This window comes from Trichechus manatus, unplaced genomic scaffold, assembly GCF_000243295.1.
Source record: "Trichechus manatus latirostris isolate Lorelei unplaced genomic scaffold, TriManLat1.0 scaffold00052, whole genome shotgun sequence".
Lineage (NCBI taxonomy): Eukaryota > Metazoa > Chordata > Mammalia > Sirenia > Trichechidae > Trichechus > Trichechus manatus.
The window spans coordinates 537133-559921 of record NW_004443988.1 but is presented as its reverse complement, the minus strand read 5'-3'; positions in this window follow the sequence as shown (position 1 = coordinate 559921).

The window sequence follows — 22789 nt, the reverse complement described above, 5'->3', positions numbered from 1 at the left end:
AACAATCATTGCTATTTATATGCAGAGCATGGGGGAGGTTTGTCAATCTTGACCAGATTGATGAAGGAGGGACTTCAAATAGGGCTTGCTTTTGAGTGAATGATGTGCTCCCTTACCTACCTTGCAGAGGTGTTGTGAGAATTCACAAATATTTGGTCATTAAGTACTCATAAAAAATGTCTGTTAAACGCTCCCAGAGTCTGTCACAGAACGTGCTTGTTTGAATGTTTAGTGGAGGTTGTGCTGTCAGTGAAAAAGTGGACACTCGCTCGGGAAAGAGCATTCATACTTTTTGTTTCTTTTTATACTTGTTTCTCTTTTACAGATTATAAAAAACAATGGATTCTCATTAAAAAGAAAGCATTTAAAGTCAGAAAGTTTAATGGAGAAAATGAACAATACTTTCAATTCATATATATATGTATATATACATATCTCTTTACCTCCTTATCTCCATATTTACACACACACACAAACATGCACACATGCTCTCAAATACACACACACACACTTGGGTTTTCAATATTTTGTTCTATATTCTGTAAGTATTTTTCTGAGTGTTTATGTATGTGTATTAAGTAAAAAAGTTATAACAGTTTTGTAACCCACTGTTAGACACTTTTTTACCTATTAAAATGATGATGGCTAGTCTTCTACAAGATGGTTTTTAGTTAGAGCATATCAATGTATTATGTGGATAGTCTGTATTTTTAATTCCATATTGTGGAAACTTGCATTTTTTTGGGTATTTTTTTACACTATGATATATTTTGATGCAATGATCATCGTTTTACAAAAATGTTTGTCCACACCTCTCTGTCTTTTTTTGTAATTAGATAGATTTCCAAAAGTGAAATTTTTTAGTTAATAGGTAAGATTCCTATAAGGCTTTTGGTAAATATTAAAAATTGTTGCTCTAAATCACACTCCCACTGGGAGTGTATAAACTTTCTCATAAAATTCATTCTTTCAAGTCTAGTGCTGAAATATATTTTTCAAAAAAATCTATTTCAATGTTAAAACCCACTGCCTTTGAGTTGATTCTGACTTATAGTGACCCGATAGGACAGAGTAGAATTGCCCCATAGGATTTCCAAGGTTGTAAATCTATATGGAGCCTGACTGCCATACCTTCCTCCCGTAGAGTGGCTGGTGGGTTCTAACCACCGACCTTTCACTTAGCAGCTGATTGCTTTAACCACTGCATCACCCAAGCTCCTTCTATTTCAATGTTATGAGTGAAAAATCAAAACTACTTGAGTTTACATCACTGATTACTTGTGAGGCTGATCTTTTCAACATATTCTGGCCTCAGCAAATTGTTCATATTGAGTGGCCACTTCTGTATAGAGATATTTTTCAAAATTGTTTCTTAAGAACTCTTTACAGGGAGAAAATATATGTTGGAATAATGCCTTAGTTTGCTATTTGCCTTATAAATTTGTTTTTGTTTTCAAGCCACGAAGTGTTGTGTATTTAATACAACAACCTTTATCTGTATGATGTTCATTGATTTATTTTGCTTTTTAATTTTAAAATTAAATTAATTTTACTTATACAATCAAAAAGCATTTTTTCTCACTGCAAGATATTGAAAAACATAATAAGCCATAAGTCCACCTTGACTTTCATCTAATCTGACTTGCTACCCCCCAAAAATCATTTTTATCAGCTTTTTGTGTATCATTGCAGATGTGATCTACATAGTTAAAGATCTACATGTACACATAAAAGCATGTATTTTCTTTTCAATTTTTAACATAATTATTATATTATATTTATTTTGCAACTTATTTTTTCACTGAACTTCATGTACTGGATATCTTTTGATTGCTTTTATACTGAAAAAAATCTATCTTTTATACACACACATATACAATTACAGGGATTTGTGTTTAGTAGATTTTTTTTGGAGGGTGTCTTTCTGCATCAACTCTTCAAACAAATGAGAAATGTATTAATGAATTCTGTAAGGAAAAATCTAAGTTTATTACTGTCTTATATACTTAACCGTTTTACAAACATCATATCCTGAATAATTAATTGATTCCACATTTTTTTGTGTTGCTTTCCTTGTCATAATTAGATTCTAATAAATTCTACAATGTAATTTAAGACTAACTACCCTAGTAAAAGTAGACCCTCAAAGAGATGGATTGACAGCATGGCTGCAACAATGGGCTCAAACATAGCAATGATTGTGAGGATGGAGCAGGACCAGGCAGTGTTTCATTCTGTTGTACATAGGGTCACTGTGAGTGAAAACCAACTCAATGGCACCTAAAAACAACAACAAACCCTAGTGAATTAACATGTGTTTTGATTCTTACATCAATTCTACTATCTTTTCATTATTATAATTTTAAAACTACTTATCCATAAAAACTTGGGTAGTTTTTACCACTCATTATTATTTTCTGTATTAACATTACCTATGTTCTCTTCCAACTAAATTTTCAAATCGCTTTTTTCAATCCTCATCTCTCCCTGCCTAAAAAAATCAAAGCTATCTAATTTAAATTTTGACTGGGATTATTTTAACACTAAATGTTGATTTAGGTAAAGATAACACTGTTACAATGTTTGATATTCCCATCTAGAAACTTAACATCTCGCCTTGCTTAATATCCATAATAGGTTTGTTGTTACCGTAAGTCCTACGTATTTCTTATCAAGATGTTCCTTGTAGGCTAGGTTTTGTTGCTATCATGAATGGAATAGTTTCCCATTCCATCTTTAAATTTGTTATTGCTAGTGCATTGAAAAGTTTTGATTTATTTTATAATATCATGAACTATGCTTCAGTTAATTATCTTGTGTTTTCACAGAAGCAACCCATGAATATTGATACTTGTCTCTTCACTACCAATAGCTAAAGATTTTATTCGTGTATCCTCTCCTTAACATGGTCAGTATTTTAAAACAGTGTGAGACAGTAATAGGGATAGTAGACAATTTTGCCATAATCATCATTTAAATACAATTGCCTTCAGTATTTTTTCCAGTAACCATGATACGAGCTTTCATGACTGCAGACTCATAGGATGTTGGTTTAGAACGGACATCGTGTTGAAGAAGTACATTTATCCATTCTGAGTTTCTTTAAGTTACTTTTCCTAGTATTAATAAGGAAATAAATCCTACTTGGTTGTCATAAATTCTTCTACTAACATACTATTTGTCAGTAATTTATTTAGAATTTTTTAATTGCATTCAGAAATTTGATTGGTCTACAATTATGGATTCTATTAATCATGATTTGATTTCCAAGGTGATATTAGTTTCATGAAATAAATTAGTAATTTTTCTATCTTTTTTAAGTGATGAAATAGTTGACATGACATGAAAATTATTTTTAATTAATAATAGAAAAGAGATCCTTACTAAAGTCTTCAAATTCTAATGTCTTTGATTATTTTTCATTTTTTCTAATAGTTATTGGACATTTTTTATTTTCTAAGATGTCTTGAATCACTTTTTATCAGTTAGAAATTCCTGTTAATATATCTTTTTATCAATGTTTTCAAATTTATTGGCATAGATTTTTACATAGCAGTTTCTTACCCTTTTCAATGACCACTGTATCTGTTGGAATATTGCCTTTTCGTACATATTTGGGATTTGCCTTTTTTTTTCCTTAATTAAAAAAGTAAGCTGTTTGCCTATTTCATTTCTTTGTGTTTTTATCGCCTCATATAGTAATTTTTTTAATTTATTTTTCAAATGTTCTTTTGAAACATATCGAATCAATTAATTTTACTATCTTTTTCTTCCTTCTGCTGCCCTTCGGCTTGTTTTGTTATTTTATAGAAGTTGAAAGCTTACCTTAATGATATTCACTTTTGTTAATGAATAACAGATGAAAGTGTTTAGGGCTGTACATTTGTTTTTAAGCATAGTTTTGGATAGATTTGGTTGTTGCATAATAACCGTGGGTTTCTTTCCCATTCATTTAAGATTTATTTATAATAAAAACTATTTTTTCTAAATTTTGTTTTGTTCTTTGTTATTTTCTACTAATGTGTCTCAATAGCATAGAATCAGAGAGTCTTGTATGTTCTGTTTCAGGCTTTTATAGAATTTCGTCTTTTATTTGTGGTTTAAAACATGATTTTTAAAGTAAATCCTCACTAGTTCTTAAAATGATACATTCTGCCTTTGTAAGGTATGTATAACTATTGTGTTCAGTGTTTACACGACATGAAATTTGAAAATATTCTATTCTAGTTTATATGAATTAATTTCTTTGTAAATTATTTAACCCTTAAAAAGCTGAGTCTTTCTATCAATTTAAACTTGTATTTTTGACAGGCTTTATTACATATATTTGATAAAAACTTATTTCATGCATAGAGATTTATCTTTATTGTGCTTTTTTCATTTTTTTTCAGAGTAAAACTACTCTCTTTTTGCAGTTTGACATAAGGTTATGAATTGCTGAATTTGGTTTTATTTTGTCATATTGTTTTATGGTTTTTCGTTTAATGTTTTTTCCATTTTTGCTATTTCCTTCTTTCTTTTGCTATATACACTAATTGTTAATTTAAAAATCCTAACGATTTTGAAAAATACCGCCTTTTTTAAATTGAACATTTAGACGTGCAAAACTCATTCCTAATAGTAATTTCTAAAATTACAAAAGACATGAATCAAATATTGCCTTTTGCCCACATAATTTCAGGTAAGTCATCTTAGTTTTTATTTCATTTTGAGGTTTTAGAAATAGATCACTGTTCATAAAGTATATTTATATAATTTCACTTTTAATAATAAGTTTAATATTTGAATTATACTTTGATTTCAAAATTTAAATAATTATAACAATATTTTATATGTTTTAATGCTCAAGACTAGACTTTTTATATTATGGCTTTTTGGTATTATTAGTTTTCAATTATTTTGATGGCTGAAATTATTATTATTTATTTATTTTTAGTTGAGTATATGGAATTATAGTGCATTTCCTTGTATGTCAAATAATAGCTATTTATCAGGTACCCTTTATTTTGTTGGAGCTCTGATGGCGAAGTGGTTAAGAACTATGGTGAACTACAGCTGTGAACCAAAAGGTCGGCAATTCGAATTCACCAGTCACTGCTTGGAAACTTTATGAGGCAGTTCTACTTTGTCCTATAGGGTTGCTATGAGTTGGAATCTATTCGATGGCAAGGTTTTTTGTTGTTGTTGTTGAAGAAGTCTTTCTCCTTGTGGTTCTACAGACATTGTTCCAAGGGTTTTGTTTGTTTGCTTTTTTGGCATTTAGTGTTGGGCCAGAGAAATCTGAAAGCCAGCTTGATTTTTGTTCCTTTAAAAGCTATCCCTTTTTTTCACACCTGGATTTTTAAAGCACTTCCTTTAGTACATGTCTAGGTTTTATTTAATTTTATTTTGAGCAGGATGACACCTTTTTTTTTTTTCATCTGTAGACAAAAGTGATCTTTCAGTTTAGATAAATGTTTGTCTTTTATAAACTCACGATTTCTTTCTTCCTTGTTTTTTTCTCTGTGCATAACTATTTTTCATAGACAGCATATAAGCTCTTCCACTCTCTGTATACTATCCTCTTTTTAGCCATTTTCATCCTGTTTGACTTTTCTTTTGAATTAGTGGAGAGTCTTTCAATCTAATCCTCTGCATGACTGCATTGCCTGCAGGATGGTTTCTAATGGCCAGTACCTCTCATTTCTACCATCTCCTTCCTTTGCAGCAGAGTTTCTCAACATCAGCACTACTGGCATTTCGACCAGATAACCCTTTGTTGTGGGGCTGTCTTGTGCACTGTGAAATCGTGAACACCATCCCTAACCTGTGCCTACTAAATGCCAATAGCGGCACTCCTCTGCCCTCCCCAACAGTTGTGACAATAAAAAATGTCCCCAACCATTGCCAAATGTTCCTGGGGGGTGAGGGAGGGCAAAATTACCCCAAGTTGAGAAACACTCCTTTACAGTTTACAGGTATTTTTGCACTTTGTCTTTTCCTTATGTAGATATTCACCTGAGTCTTTGCTTTCTCTATGAATCCCTGTTTTTGTTTCATTGATGTTGTAACTACCTAACTGTTGGACTTTGTGTTTTGTTTGTTTTTGTTTTTTCTTTGTTTTTTGCCTAGCCAGTGTTTCTATGGTGAGATTTTCTTAGGCTCCAATGTCCATTTCTCCCCTAGTGTGGTAAGGAGACTTATGCAATCTGTAATTTGTAATTCACGTGTAATATATAAAAAAGAAGTACTTTAAGATTTTTCCAGAGATGGCTTCTGTTTTGCATCTTTATTAAGGAGACGGAGGCTGATACACGTCCAGGACTGTAGTGTTCTGCTTTTCAGGCCACATCCCTCTACCCTCAGTACCTTCAGCCCAATTTCAGTTTAATACTGCTTTTTTTTGCCCCTCATTCTCTCTCACCTTCCCTCCCTCCCTGTTTGTGTGTGTGGGAGGGTAACAGGCAGCACACTAATATCTGATAAATGAAAAGTAAAAATAGTTATTGAGTACTTACTGTATTTAAGTATTGGGCTTCAAATAGCATGTGTACTGCCTCATTTAAGTATCACAACTCTTTGAAACAGAGTTTATTATTATTCTCAATTCATAGGTAAGAAAATCAGTAATCAGAGCGTTTAAGTACAGGGTTTAAGCTAGTACGTAGTGGAGCTAGCGTTTTAGTCAGATTCCTCTGACTCCAGAGACTGGGTCTCTTTTCAGCACATTATTAAGCACAACTGATTTCTTTTATTCCAGAAAACAGTCACCAAGAAGTGGAAATGGGGTAGGGGTGAGGAGGAGCAGCTACTTAGTTTCCTTCTTAAATTGCCTTCTCTGACCTCGAGCATGAGATTAACAATTCACAGAGTCAAAGGATTTTGTTACTATTTTCCTGACTAGCTATAACTTTTAATTCAGGCAGCAAACCATAAATGAAACATGATCTTTCTTTTCAAGCTAAACTTATTAGTCTCATCATTAGTGATAATGATTCCCATATTTTGGCCTGAGTTGTCTGTTGTCACTAAAGTACAGGGGTTTAGAAGGTTCTCAATTTTGTTAGTATTTTTATGGGATGTTGGAAGAGTCAGTATTAGTAACTGAGAATATACATGTTAGTATTTTAACTAGAAGTCTTAGCACCAATAAAAAATATTAGTGATTAATGTAACAAATACATTTATTATATGTACGTTATTAACTAACGAAATTAAACTTTTATTTAAATTAAAATGTAATATTGTGATAAAATATTAAATGGTTTAATAGAAGGGTGTATAACAATGTAGGAGTATTCTCATAAATCTGGTTGGGAGATTCTGTTGTCTGAGACTTTATATTGTCATAGGACAACAATTATTTCCTACTTTGGCTCAAGAGTTATAAATACATATGGAAGACTGAATGAAGATTTTCAACTTCTCATCCTCTGACTGAGTGACATTTTTATTTGAAAATGTCTTTTCTTATTCTTAACAAGATACTCAACTTGTAAAAATAATTCTTCAACTTTGTATTCATGCAATAGACTTAACATTTTTCCAGAGAATAGTCTTTCACAGAATACCATAAAGGAAGCTTGCTGAGTTGTGGTAGAACAAAGGATAAATTAAATTCCAATCCTGGAAAGCCAATTTTTTTTTTGTTTTTTCATTCTAGGGCATTGGGGTTAAAGCCAGCATATCTCTTTACTTGAGCTATGTAATAGAATAGATGCAACATCAGAAACTCCAGTGAGGCACCTGTCTGCTTATACCCAGAAAATGTTTTCAATCCCATTTAGTCTCCAGGGCATCTGGTGCCTATTTCTTCTTCTTCATGCCTAAAGAAACCCTGGTTTTGTTTGGATAGCACCCTGCCCAGCCCAGGGTATAGATTATAATTAGTCTAAGTCAGTGTTGAAAATCCTGTTCTCTAGTATCCCAGGCTACCCTGCAGGTATCAGGAGGCATATAGCTCATATCTGGCTAAGAGACCTATGGAAAATTCATTGGGAGTCATTTCTGGGACAATTTTCCTTTCTACACAAGAGAGCAGCATCTATGAGTATAGACCCTGTAGTTAGTGCAACCATCTTGTGTTTACGAAGTAAGAAATCTGGGGATGAGAGCCATCCGATGAAGATGGCAGAGTGGAAGGATGGCAGCAGCCTTAGTTTCTGCCCTGAGCAACTGAGCAAATATCACCATCACACACCTCAAAATTTTTGCTGTATGAGAATTTCAAAAAACGCATGTTTATGTCCTGTCTTTCAGATTTACATTGCTTGCAGTAAAACAAGTTCCTCATTGCTATATTCCAAAGATTTCTTTTTTTATTTTACTTTTGAACCTTGGGAATGAATTCTACAATCAATAATAGAGTGTGAAGAAAATTTGAAGAAAGAGTTGTAATTATTTTGAAGTACAAATATCCATGGAAACTATTCTATGAGGAAAACCTCCCCTTCCACCCTCTCAGTCAATTATCTAATTGTGTTTTTGTTCTTTTCTCAGTAAAATGCATCCAGTTATACCTGTTTTAAATATCTGTGCCAACAACTTTTGCTATCAAAGTGTAAATTGACTTTCAAACTGTGCTTCTCTTAACTAAGGATTTCTTGCATTTCCTCTTAGCCTCTGTGCATGGATGCATGCACACGTTCATACACATGCGCACTCATGCAACCATATCATGTCATATCATGCTCTCCAATGCATAAAAGTGTCTTTCAATTATTCATGGATGCAATACACAAAGCAGCTAGCATATGGAGCAGTCAATATCCCCTTTGCAAAAGTGTAGTGACTATCATAGTGATTGCCTAGGGCGGAGGTGGGAATGGGAGTGACTGTGAATGGGCACAAAGTTTATTTTGGGGGCGATGTCCTAAAATTAGATTGTAGTGATGATTGCACAGCTCTGTAAATATACTAAAATTATTGAATTGTACACTCTCAACAGGGAAATTTTATGGTATGTAAATTACACCTTAACAAAGATATCAATAAAAACAAAGTGATGCATCAGCTACACACTCACAGCCCTGCAGGGCAATGAGAGAACATACCCTCACTGGTCAAGAATTTACACTCACTGAGGGTTTCCATGTACAGCTGCCACGTTCTTGGGCCGCCTTATTATTCACCTGTCATGAGGAAGCTGCAAAACTCTGTGTGTTGGCAGGAGTTGGAAACGTCTATTAACTTGTCAGCAAATGAAAAGAGTGAAGGATTTTCATCTCTGCAGATGAATTGGAAAAGGTGCAGCATCTCTCCACTACTGCTAATTAAAACTACTCAGGACTTGTATTTATTTTACATGAAAAGGAGTTTTACATGAGTTTGAAAACTGTATGGAAATATAGCTTTTAAAAATTTGACTATAAAGTCAAGCTTTATTTCTACTTTTTATCACTTCATGAATGGAATCCACTAGCTTGCTAGGGCATTTCACACTTTTGGATTAATATATTGGCATGTTTTATATTCCACATACCCATATGGCAAATGTAACCTGTATTTATTACTAAGAGGATCTGAGTTAGTTTGAGAGCCAGTATATGCTTTCAGTTTGTATCATTTCTACTTAACTGCATGGAATGGCACTAACACATTTTTATACATAGTCTTTGGAGAATTTGAGCCTTTCATCCTTCCAAATTCTGTACATTTCTTTGTTTGTACTCAGGGAAAGGGAAAAAAGGTGCATGGCAAGAAAAAGGAACAGCTAGATGGGTCTATATTATACATTCTTGAAAAGAGTCTCAATCTAAGTGTTAGAAAACCTGTATTTGAAGATCTCATGAAATTTTAAGCAAGTCACTAAGCTTATCTGTTCCTTAGATTCTTAATCTCTTAAGGCCTAGCTCAAATGTCACTTCTTTCACAAAGCTCTTCAAGATCTCTTTAGCTAGAATCAATATTTCCTTCTTCTATACTTGCATAGGAGCCCTGGTGGTGTAGTGGTTAAGAGCTTGGCTGATGACCAAAAAGTCGGCATTTCAAATCCACCAGCTTCTCCTTGGAAACTCTATGGGGCAGTTCTACCCTGTCCTATAGGGTGGCTATGAGTTGGACTCAACTCATCGGCAATGGGTTTTATACGTCCATAGAAAGGTGTGCCTCTATTATATATATATATATGGAGATATGTAGAAGGCAGCAAATTAAGAGACAGTGTAGTTTTGTGATTAAGAGTTGGATTCTGAAGTGAGAGTATCTGGGATTAAAGCCCAGGTTTAGCACTTACTAGTTGTCTGGACTTGGAAAAGTTTCTTTAGGTTTCTTGTCTACACAATTAGAGTGATATTGATACTTGGCCTCATGTGGATTTTTTGTGAGAATTAAGTGGGAGAAGCCAAATAAAACATTTTGAATAGTGTCTGGAAATATGCAATTGTTCCACGAATGAAGGTGGTTGATATTACGTATCAGGAGAGAAACAGAACATAGGAAAAAGAATTTGAGAATGGAAAACTGGGCTGAGTCCTGCTAGCTGTGCAGTCTGAGCAGATCAGTTAAATATTTGAACATCTATTTCCTCATCTATAAATGAGGATAATGATACTTAGCTCATACAGGGATGGTAAAGATAAAGTGCAATTGAGTGTGTGAAGGTGTTTTATAAGTAATAAAGGACTAATTATGGTTTAGACATTATTTGGAGGCAGTTTGGTGTTATAAAAACAATATATAATTTATAATCATAGACCTGGAATTAAATTCTGGATTTAAATTCATTCATGAACTTAAAAGGAGTACATGGAGCAGCATTTTTGTCTTCTGACTTCAGCCTTATCACCCATCACTTGTACCCTGAGCTCCAGTTAACCTCATGGGTTCTGGAATATGCTGTGTGCTTTTCCATCTCTGAGCGTTTGCTTATTCTGAGTACCCACTTACTAAGTTACTTGTCACTGTGCTTCCTCATATAATAAAAATAAATAATGCTAAGATTAGATCTTATTATAAGGATTAAAGTAAACAATATTTTAAGTATCTGCGCCACTGTTGAGTACATAGCAATATAGCAGGAATTGAATCACTCTCAGTTTTATTCCTTATCACAGTTCAGTTTGTTATTTGTACACAAGTCTGTCTTTCATCTCTTGGACTCACACACTGCACAGAGCTCTCTTTTGCATGTTCCAAAGCTCCTAGGAAAAATCCACACAATGCAGGAAGAATTCAGTCAAAGTTTCTTGATCTTGAATGGCTGGAAAAGCACTGGCACTGTAGCTCACTCTCCAGGTTTCAGAAAACCAGTAGATCCCAGGATAGGTTTTCTTTGTCATACCTGAGGTTTACCAATGAATGGAATGAGTCAACTAGTACAAAAGTATACTGACAATTTCCAAGTTCTTTAATACAAAGACATTTGATAGTAAGATGGCTGTTTCTATGTTAGGATACTGCACCCCTGTCCGTGTCTGGCTTTTAGCCTTACCCCATTCTCTGCACTTTCCTTTAGCCTGGTGTCTTAGTCATCTAGTGCTGCTATAACAGAAAGACCACAAATGGATGGTGTCTTAGTCATCTAGTGCTGCTATAACAGAAAGACCACAAGCAGATGGCTTCAACAAACATAAATTTATTCCCTTATAGTCTAGGAGTCTAGAAGTCCAAATTCAGGGCACCAGCTCCAGGGGAAGTCTTTCTCTCTCTGTTGGCTCTGGAGGAAGGTACTTGTCATCAACCTTCCCAGGTAGCGGAGCTTCTCAACGCAGGAACCCCAGGGTTCAAAGAATGTGCTATTCTCCTGTCTCTTGTTTCTTGGTGGTATAACTTCCCCCTGTCTCTCTACTGGCTTTTCTCTTTTATATTTCAAAAGAGATTGACTTAAAACACAACCTAATCTTGTAAATTGAGTCCTACCTCATTAACATAACTGCCTCTAATCCTGCCTCGTTAATATCATAGAGGTAGGATTTACAATACATGGGAAAGTCACAGCAGATGACAAAATGGTGGACAATCACACAATTCTGGGAATCATGGCCCAGCCAAGTTGACACATATTTTGGGGGGACACAGTTCAATCCATGACACCTGGCAACAGCTGGAGAGACATGTGCATCCTACGCAGAATCCCCTTACATTGTGTGAGTCATGGCAGGAGTGAGGGATCTGTCTCTCCTTCAATAGGCCTTCTGGAAGGAAAAAGTTCATCCATATCCCTGCTCACTTGCTCCAGTGTCACCACTAACTTTCCAGCTTTTAAGGGGTCTCAAATTGAAGATTATCGGGGCTACTCCTTCCTATTGCTCCTCAGCCCCAGGGTTTGAGAAAGAATAAATGGTACAAGGCCAAGCCTTGCCTGATGTGGTTCCTACCTGGCTGGATAGATTCTGTCCTAATACCTGCCTGCACTTATCAGGCTTAGGAAGCCATGTGGAATGTGGAAAGGAAGCTAATAGGACTTGGAGCTTGGCTTTGGATGGAGTAATAAGGAAAAAGATGCAAATCATATGTCAATCAGAAAAATGTCTAGTTTTTTTTTTTGACATAATTGTCATGACAATGAGCAGCAACTGAAAGGTCTCGACTGATGGAATATTCCTGGACCCAGAACAAAGTAACCACTGGTGGCCTCCTATAGGTAGTACTGCAAAGCCAAAGATCACTTCCGCCAGCCTTTCTGACAGCTGTCTCAGGGTTACACATCATTCTAAGGCCTCTACCATGCCAGATCTGCCAGTTACCACAGCCCCTCCCCCAAGACTCAGCTAAAATTGAAAACGAATGAAAGAGTTATTAAGCAACAGCAGAAACTATCCAATGGCAGTAACTATTTGTGCCAATACCTTGATCCTAGCCAATTTGACCACTGGCCGTTGTTCATAGAACTGAACAGTAGAGTGACAGTCAAAACAAAACAAAACAAAATAATAAAAAGCAAGAAAATCTGCTACACTTAGTAATATGCAAAAAATTACGCAATCAATTCACTCTCCACTAGTAAACCCACATCTTTTTGGAGGAAGAGACCTGAACCATTTTCTACAGCTTCCTTATATGTGACCACAAGAAGCACCATTATAAATCTCCCCTGATGCACCTTTTTGAGCAGCTGGCCAGGTCCAGGGAGTATCAAGCATTAAACTTTAATTTCCCCACCTTCTGGCTCTTTCCTACACTAAGTCCTTCACTTGCTCTCACTCTCAAAGCAAAAAGAATTCGGCAACAGAGTCACACTGTGGAAAGAGAAGGGAGTTTCTGCAGCTTGTAGCTTATTCCATCCAGGGAAGCTGCACAGACTTCAGGTGCTTGGGGAAGCCATCTGTAGCTCTTGAGGCGATGAAACTGGGCTGAGAACGCAGTGCTTTCTGGCCGCTTTGCTTCCAGCTGGAAAGACCACTGAGGAAGCCGCTTTTGCAGCACTCTCTGCAAAATTGCCTCCATCCATCCCATCTGGTGTTTTCCAGTGATGGATGGATGCCTGGAATGTCCCAGAAACTGAGGAATGGGCTGGCAGGATTCCTCCCAGGGAGGCATAGAATGGTGGAAATGAGTGGAGAACTCTGTTATCTAGGCAGATCATGGGATGCCTGACTGATACCTATCCTGCACAGGCAGCCTGAGCCTGGGGCTGCAGTGGGCTCAAGCACAGGGATTGTCGCAGGTGCACCAAGGGAAGAGAAGCTGAAACGCCGAGGTGCTTTTGAAGTATGCAAACCATAGACCAAACTCTATTAGATGAAATGGCAAAACCAAATGCCACAACTTTTAGCTAAAAACTTGGCTGTAGTAGGAACCGACATGAAATAGAAACCTCAAAGATGCACAAATAGAAAAGCCTGATGATAATGCTCTGGGAGATGTGAAAAAGAAATGCAGAGGCACTGAGGAAAGAGAAAAGCAAGCAAGTAAGGGAGTGGGGAGAGGCACTTGTCCTTCATCAGGCCATTTGTTCTCTGGGGAGGCAGGGCTTCATCTCACTGCCCACTGTTTATCAAGGCAAGTGGAAGAACAAAGGCACACTGTGCTCTTTGTGTGTGTTTTCATCTTCTCTTCAATGTGTTCCGACTGAACCAAAGCCTCTTCCTGGCACGCTGAGAATGGCTTTTCCCCTCCATGGATCTGGCCTGTCCTCCAGCCTTGTCATTATTTCTTAGGCCCCGTGTGTCAGGTCCCTTTCATCTTTTCTCAGAAATGATTATCTTCAGCCTTGTTATGTGAAAAACTATGACACAGCACATAATACCCAAGCCCTCTCAAATGGCCCTTCCTGAAAGACCCATTTTAATACTAGACAGGGACCTTCTGGCTGAGTGTTTATCACAGGTTGCTATCACGAGAAAAGCAGGAAGGCACCTGTAAGTCACTGGAAAAACAGGAAAGCAGGAATTGGAGAGGCAAGTGGGAAATTCTCATATAATCCAGCTTATGAATTTTTAGGGAAAAAAAATCTATTTTTCTTCTTAATAAATTATTTATGTATAACTACTTCTAATGAAGACTTAAGATGTCTTACAGAAAAAGACCTGCTCAGTAATAGGCATAGATATTTAAAATCATAGAAATGGAGAAGTATACAAATATACCAAAAATTTAAGCTATTTTAATAATAAAGTATTACATTAAGCTTCCTGGTAGCCAAAGCAAAATATGATAAGGTGTTTAATTATTAATAGATGAGAAAAAGCATAATAGTTAATCTAGAGAAACAAGTATTTTTCTGGAAGTAGAATCTAAAGCATTCTTTGATATATTTAGGTAGCTTTAAGTACTTAAGCACAAGAATTGATGGAAATCACGGAAATTATTTGGGTTTGCAGCTTTGAGAGCCGCTCTATCGCTTCGAATATATATTTCATATGTTTGTGCGTGTATGCAAAGACTCAGAAAGCACAGTGACGTTGAACAGGAGAAGTTATATCTCAGAATTAGCATGGGAGATTTTGCAAACATGTCTTCTCTTTCCATCCTTCAGAAACGTCTGATTCAAAGGACATAGGATAAGGTATCAGTTCTCTGGAATTGAAATATACCTTCCCCTCCTATATCCCTCCCTAGTAGCGATCCTCCGCTCTAGTACCAGGGAGAATGACGAAGAAGGGAGCAACTTTTGGAGACAGCCTCGCTGTTCCTTAAACTGAACAGGCAGGATCTGGAGGAAAAATCTGGTTTTAGCTTTCTTTGGATACTGTCAAATGTAACTCATATCCTGTGTCCATTCTGTCCCATTGAAGTGTGTAATCTTCTTGTAACTTCTACCTCATTGTCCTGACTTCTATAAAAAATATTTTTCTCCCTGAGATAATATTTAAACCTTAAACCAAAAATAGCCCCTGAAGTCTTCTTAAAACCAAACAATAGTTTAGTTTAACTGGTAAAAAAATGTCTGCCTTGGGCATTATACTCTTTTAAGAACTATTTATGTGTGATCAAATTGACAACAGCAACTTGAAATATTAGATAGGAACCTTAGAGGGCAATGAGGTTATGTTAATGGGGAAGGAACAACTCAGAAAAGGAGGGGAAGAATGGTTGCACAACTAGAAGAATGTAATCAGTGTCACTGAATTGTACATGCACAAACTGTTCAGTTGGTGTATGTTTTGCTATGTATATTCTCAACAACAACAAAATAAATAAAAAATTTTAAAAAATATATTTTTCTGAGATCTACATTGCTGTTTCGAGTCAAAACGTTCTTATTATAGAGAATTAAAGAGCAGAAGACTTCTTTCTTTAACATAGTCCTTTGAGGTAAGTCCCCCTCTTGCTCATGATTTGAGTTAGACATTTGAACATGCTCCATCATTATAAGGCTTTGAATAAAGCTCTTCGAAGTTAATTATGGAACATGGAGCCCATGAGCAATGATGTGGTAAAAGGCACTCGAGACAAAATTCAATAGCAATCCATTGGCTTTCCATTGGTTTGTGAATAATAATATAATAACTATTATTTATAAAGTTTATTAAGTTCCAAGAATATATAATTTTACCAACAATCCCTATGATACCAGTATTAGTATCTTCTTTGTTTTACAGATGAGTAAACTAAACTAGAAGAAGAAGAATTGACACCTTTGAATTGTGGTATTACTGAAGAGTCCTGAATATACCATGGACTGCCAAAAGTACGAACAAATCTGTCTTGGAAGAAGTACAACCAGAATGCTCCTTAGAAGCAAGGATGGCGAGACTATGTCTCACATACTTTGGACATGTTATCAGGAGGGATCAGTCCCTGGAGAAGGACATCATGCTTGATAAAATAGAGGGTCAGAGAAAAAGAGGAAGATCCTCAACGAGATGGATTGACCCTGGCTGCAACAACGGGCTTAAGCATAACAAGGATTATGAGGATTGTGCAGGACCGGCCAATGTTTCATTCTGTTGTACATAGGGTTGCTATGAGTCAGAACTGACTCGATGGCACCTAACAACACCAACAAACTAAGCTATAGTGAGAGGAAGTAATTTTCCTGTGTATCACAAATCTATTAGATGGTAGAGCATACTTTGAACACAAGCTCATCTCAAAACCCTGTTCTAATAAGCACTGCACTATGCGACCTTCAGTCAGCCATAGGTCTCCCCAGAAATTCTTAGATTGAACTTTGGGCTGCCCCATGTGTCCCTATTACGAGCTAAGGTCCATTCCGTATCCTTCAATATATCACATCAGATAATATCTATTTAGGAGAGAACTTCAGAGCAAGGTTAAGAGAATTGCCAAATATGCCATGTTCCAAGCATATCCACACTGAACATGAAAGAGTAACAGGGCTCTATTCATAGATTTATTTCTATATTTGAGAGAATCTACTTAGATTGTAGTTTTGCTATTGGAGAGACAAATCCTGCCCTGCCACTTATTAGCTGTGAAAACTTTGCCTAAATTACTTAGTTATAGCTCTATGTCTGTTTCCTTTTCTAGGATGATGATGATAGAGTCTGCTTTAGAGGTTTTCTGTGAGCATTAAATATGCTATTATAGATAGTTTTATAAGTACCCAGCACAGAGTAAGCCCTCAATAAGCTAAAGCAGTAATTTTTTTTGGTATTATTTGCCATTGAATAAAATACAGTTGTCACACTCTATGGACATTACACACAGCATGTTCTCTTTCTCAAGAACATGCATTTCAGAGCAGACCAGCCAATCCAGCCAATACTTGAAGTGACATGAGAGATGGCCTCACTTCTAGGAGGTCACAAAATGAAAACCTTTATTGAACTACAAAGGAAAATTCTACCTTTGTAATTCTTCTCCAAACATTGCTGTGCCTTCTGGTTTCTGTCTTATAACTCAGAACAACTGAATGAGAGGACATTCAGCTTAATCTCTTTCTCTCTGTCTCTCTCTCATACACACACACACACGAACACACAGAACTTCTTAAGAGATTTTTTTTTTTCCATATCAAAACCTCCTTTTTTATGATTTTCAATTTTAAATTTAAAGACTACCTATGCCTGGAATTGTTCACTGAGGGTGATTTATGAGATTTATGAAAAAAAGGAGTCTTATCAATGCACGTATCTATTTGGCAAGGCAGCAATGATTTAAAAAAGACAGGCTGGTGACACTCACATAAAGGCAGCTTTATGTGGCAAATCTAAAGGCAAAAAGAAAGCCTGCTATCCACTGAATGACAAACTCTTTTGCTATTTTAAAAAGAGCATAAATGCCACTCTAGCTTCAACTCAAAGTCTACCGTTTGCCATCTCAGATGGGGTGCCCAAGGTGAGTAGGTATTTCCTGTGCTTGATCTCTGAAACTCAGTCTCAGCTTAACTCAGCCTCTCTTTTTCCAATTACTGGTTATGGGTCTGTCATCATGAACTTCTCTGAGCTTCATTTAAGCTCTGTAAGTTTTATAAATTTTTCAGTCTGAAAGACCCCCTGGAGAAAATGGTATATGATATCAAGTTTCTTTTATTTGCCCTAGAAGACTTTATTCTATATTTTGCAAGATATGTTGTATGAAGACTAGACTTTGTAGAATTAGACACTCATTAGATTTTCTGGACTACTATCCAGTCCACTTAGCTTCAATTATTATTGGTTTGGTTTCATATTAGAGTTTTCCATTCCTTCTCTCAAGTTACCTACCATCTCACAGTGGTCTCTCTTTCTTGAGACTTGTAGTATACTGCGTATAGGAATCTAGCTATGTCTCCAGGCTGTCAGACAGAATGGTTGCAGCAGCAAATTGAGTAAACACCTTGGCGCACTATCTCTCGTGTGCTTTTTTCATGACTGCAGAACATCACACACGTGGCCAAAGGAACTGCATTGAACAAAGTTTTCCATCTATCACATCATCTGAAATCTCCCTCTTGCAATCTCACCACCTACATCTGTCAGTATAGGCTTGGCTATAGCCACAAGTGGCTATGTCAACAAAGTTTTATTTCTTGTTCACATTGCATGTTTGTAATTGCTCAACTGCAGTTCTCGTCCACATTTCTTCACTCCAAAGACCACACTAACAGAAAGAATAGCCTCTACCTTGAGTCTTACTAGTCTTGGGTCAAAAAGAAAAGGAATCATGGTAAACTATGGGACGTTCTACTCAGAAGTGACACATGTCACTTTTGCTCACATTATCAAAGCAGGAAACATGGGGAAATATAATCCTCCTCTAAGGAGGTGCACGATGGGGAGGGAAAAGGGAATACTATACATGACAAAGAACTTTAACTTTTGAAAGTCTTTATATGGCTCTCTTCCATGTTCTGGGAAATATGCACAGACCCTGACCTCCAAGAGCTTATATTCTAGTAGAGGTGAGAATCAATAAACAGGCTAATACAATACCGTGTAATTAAGTACAAAGGATACTAAATTTAGCTGGTAATAGAATGCAGGGCAGGGGTGTTTAAGCCAAACAGAAGGTAACAGTAGTGGAAGAAAACAAAGATTTTGTGGGGACGGTAATACTGTTGCATATTTAAGAATAAGTAGGAGTTAACCAGATGAGGGAAAATTGGAAAGCTGTACCTGGCAGGGCAGATAAGATATGCAGGTTCACAGAGCCAACAGAGGTAGAAAATGGAAGGTCACATTAAGAGAACTAACCACAGGACATTTTGTGTGGCTGAAACTAACGGAAGGAGTCAGAGCAGTGACAGAAGAGCACAGGAACATGAATCATAAAACCAGGGTCGTGGTCTCAGCTCTACCACTGGTAACCTGGAAGTTGGGCCAAGATTTAACTCGTGTGTGCCTCAATTTTCTTTCTAGTAAAATGACAGTGTTCAACTAAGTAATATCTAAGATTCCTTTGATGCCTGACATTATAAAAGGTCTAAGTAAAGCATTATCAGTGGAGAGCTACATATCTGATGGTATTTTGTTAACAGCTATTGGAACAAAGGGAGTAAAGAAGAGAGTTGTTATATCCTAAAGAAGGAAGAGGCTCCAAGTTTGCTCAGTTCATTTCTTCCCCAACTTTCCACACCCAATATCCCTTCTACCGCCTCCCTGAGAGAAATAGCCTAATCTGCTTAGGTACCTACTGTGATAGGAAGCTCATTACACCTGGAGGCAGCCTTTTCAGTGACAGCCAACTTTACTGTTGGTAAAACACCCCATCAGACTGTGCTGTAAGTTCATACACGAGGAGTGAGAGTCACTGCAGCATCCTGAAACAGCCCACAGGCGAGTGAGAGATGTGCTGTGTGAGGGGCTGTGTGCAGAAAACAGAATCACTGGACATCTCCACGCAGGATGAGGAAAGCTGCAGCTGAGAGTGTGGACATGATTTATAGAGAGTGAAGAGGAGAAAATGTTAGGAAACATAAGAGGGTAGGAAGTTGAGAGTCCGAGGTTTAAGCAATAAGAAGGGACTACACCCAGGGTAAGAAGAGCAGAGAGAACAGAGCCTGGAGAACAACTGGTGGATGGTAAGGAACCAAGGTGAAGGAGAGTGTATTTTTCACCCATAAAGTTCAGTAGTGCTTTTAGAATTGCAAATATGCATTTAAATTTAATAATACAATTATGGTATATTAAATGTCAAATGACTGTTAGAGAAAAGCAGTTAAAATTAATACATATGCATGAGATAAATCCTGTCTGGTTGTCAAGGTCTGAATTCAAAGTTATATAAGCCAGGCTTTTGCACTGAATTTTCTTACTTCTTAAAGTTGCAAAGATCTATGAATTTAATTGGTATTTAGCAAAGAAGCATGAGCAAAGCTTAGTTATAACTGAGAGAAAAAGCGGGTGTTAGGGAAGTGAGCAACAAAACCAAAATGCTATGCAAATTCCAAGTAAAATTGAAGGCAATGGCGGTCTTCATTACAGCTGTCATTGTCAACGTCATTGTCCTCCTCCTTGTCCTCCTCCTGCTCTTCATTATCCTCATTATTGGCAAAATGCCTGTTGTGGTACCTAAGTGTGGCTCTGTGTTATCAAGGAGTCCTTCTTTCCTTCATTTCTTCCTTTGTTTCTTCATTCCTTCCTTTCTACCTTTAGATGGCAAAATCACCATCATGTTAAATATATATTTTTAAAATATTTTAATAAAAATATATGCAGTTTTAATCATAAAGACAGTAAATTTACATGTAGGAAAGAGTGAAAGTTTTCTGTCACTACCAAAATTCCCCATCCCAACACTTCTACTTTTCAAAGATAACCATTTTGTGTTCCTACAAACCTGTTTCTTCAAGGAAATATTTTCTACAAATTTTAAGAATACTTCTGGAGCGCCAGTTATTTTTATAAGAAGCAGACAATTGTCAGAGGGTGAAAACAGAAACCATGATTCACACACATGTATTTTGTGTAGGATGCAGTTCTGAAAGCGAGTTGCCATTTCCCCTGTGCAGATACCCTGGAAGTCTCTGCTCTCTAAATGCTGAGTTCAGACTTGTGGTAAAACATGGTGGACTGAACAAATGCATTTACCTTAATTCTGTTCTGAAATGCCAATGCAGTGGCAGTAAATGGATTTATTTATTTTAAAGGCATAATCCCACAAAGTCAAAGAGTGACAAAATAAAGCAATAAAATTTGGGAAAGTGGAAAGCAGATGGGTAAGGAATAATTGACTACAGATGAGAAGCACCTGACATCTAAGCTAGATTTCTGTAGGTCAGAAATCCAAGCCAGCAGTGAGGAAAACCCAGCAGCAGGCCAATTTATACCAAAGAACCCCAGAAAAACTAAAAGTTTGAGTACTAAATAGTTCTGAAAGTTTAAATGCATTTAGGTTTTAAATAGCAGAACTGGTTAAAGGTGTTAGAGGATTTATTTTGGGGGTAGGAGATTGACCTAAAAATATATGAGAGGTGGAAATTCTCTTAAAAATTGGCTTTCCGGATCACCCTGGTGTCGAGTTCACCAGTAAGCAAGCCCCAATCTTAACTAAGAGTTTCAAATTCATGTTTAAGTGTTTAAATCATAAACATGAATGGGTAGTCAAAGATCATCACGTATTTGAGAAAAACTTTTGGGAGGGAATGGGCCAACTATCTCCTATCATCTGTCCTAATGTTTCCCTGTAGAGAGGTATTTAATAAAATAGGACACTTGGCTCTTACTACTCTCAACCTTTGATTCCTCCCCAAGATAACTAGGTATTTTAATTGAAGGGTGATACACATTGGTCCTCATTTATAGTTTGAGGGGGCCTAATCCCTGGTAGCACAGTGGTTAAGTGCTCAACTGCTAACATAAATGTGGACAGTTCAAACTCACCAGCTGCTCAATGGGAGAAAGATGTGGCAGTTGGCTTCCATAAAGATTTACAGCCTTGGAAACCCTGGGGGCACTTCTATTCTGTCCTACAAGGTTGCTATGAGTCCAAATTGACTCAACAGCAATAGGTTTCAGTTTAATCTATTAAAAAAAAATGGTAGCCACTGAGAATTCACTCTTCCTTCCCTCTCCACCCCTGACTTGTATGAGGCAGCAATCCTGGAGAGGCATGGTTGCCTATACACTCACAGGTCTAGTCTGAGGATAAAGCAGGCAGTATTAGCAAGTCCTCTTGGCTCAAGAAATAGTCATGTTTTCCAATATGTTTTATCATCATTAGAAATATCACTTTGATCTCCATTTATCTATCTTCTATATATTATTGCTCAGTTCCATCTGGAAAGGGCCATAAAAATCCCAGTTTCCATTTCTTCCTTCCTTCTTCACAGATGCTGATACCATGTTGATCTTTTATCTATGGCTCGTCCTTGTCACAGGAGTTCCTTACTGTTGCAACTGGTTACATGCTTGACTACTTACCAAAAGGTTGGAAATTTGAACACACTCATAGATGTCTCAGAAGAAAGGCCTGGCAATATGCTTCTAAAAGTTCTCAGACTTGAAAACTCCTATGGAACACAGTTCTACCCAGCACAGGTGGTGTTGCCATGAGTCAGAATTGACTCAGCAGCAACTGGTTTCTTTTTTTGGTGCCTAACACTTGCATTTGGAGTTCATGGAGATTATATCGATCTATAGTTTTATTGTAAGGAGGCCTGGTGGTGCAGTCCTTAAACCATGGGCTGATAACTGAAAGGTCAACAGTTCCAACCCACCATCCACTCCATGGGAGAAAAGACCTGGTGATCTGCTCCTGTAAAGAGTAAAGCCTAGGAAACCCTGTGGGGCAATTCTACTCTGTCATATAGGGTCACTGGGAATTGGAATTGATTTGACAGCACACAACAACAATAGTTTTATTGTCAATGTTGTTAACGGGTTTTGGATTTGCTTATCCCAGTTCTTTGTTTTAAGTAGGGAATTTCAGGAGATTCAAAAATTATTCTATGTCCTTCATTTTTCCAGAATCTTTCCTTTTAAGTACATATATATATACACACATATATATACACATATATATACATATATCAATATATACA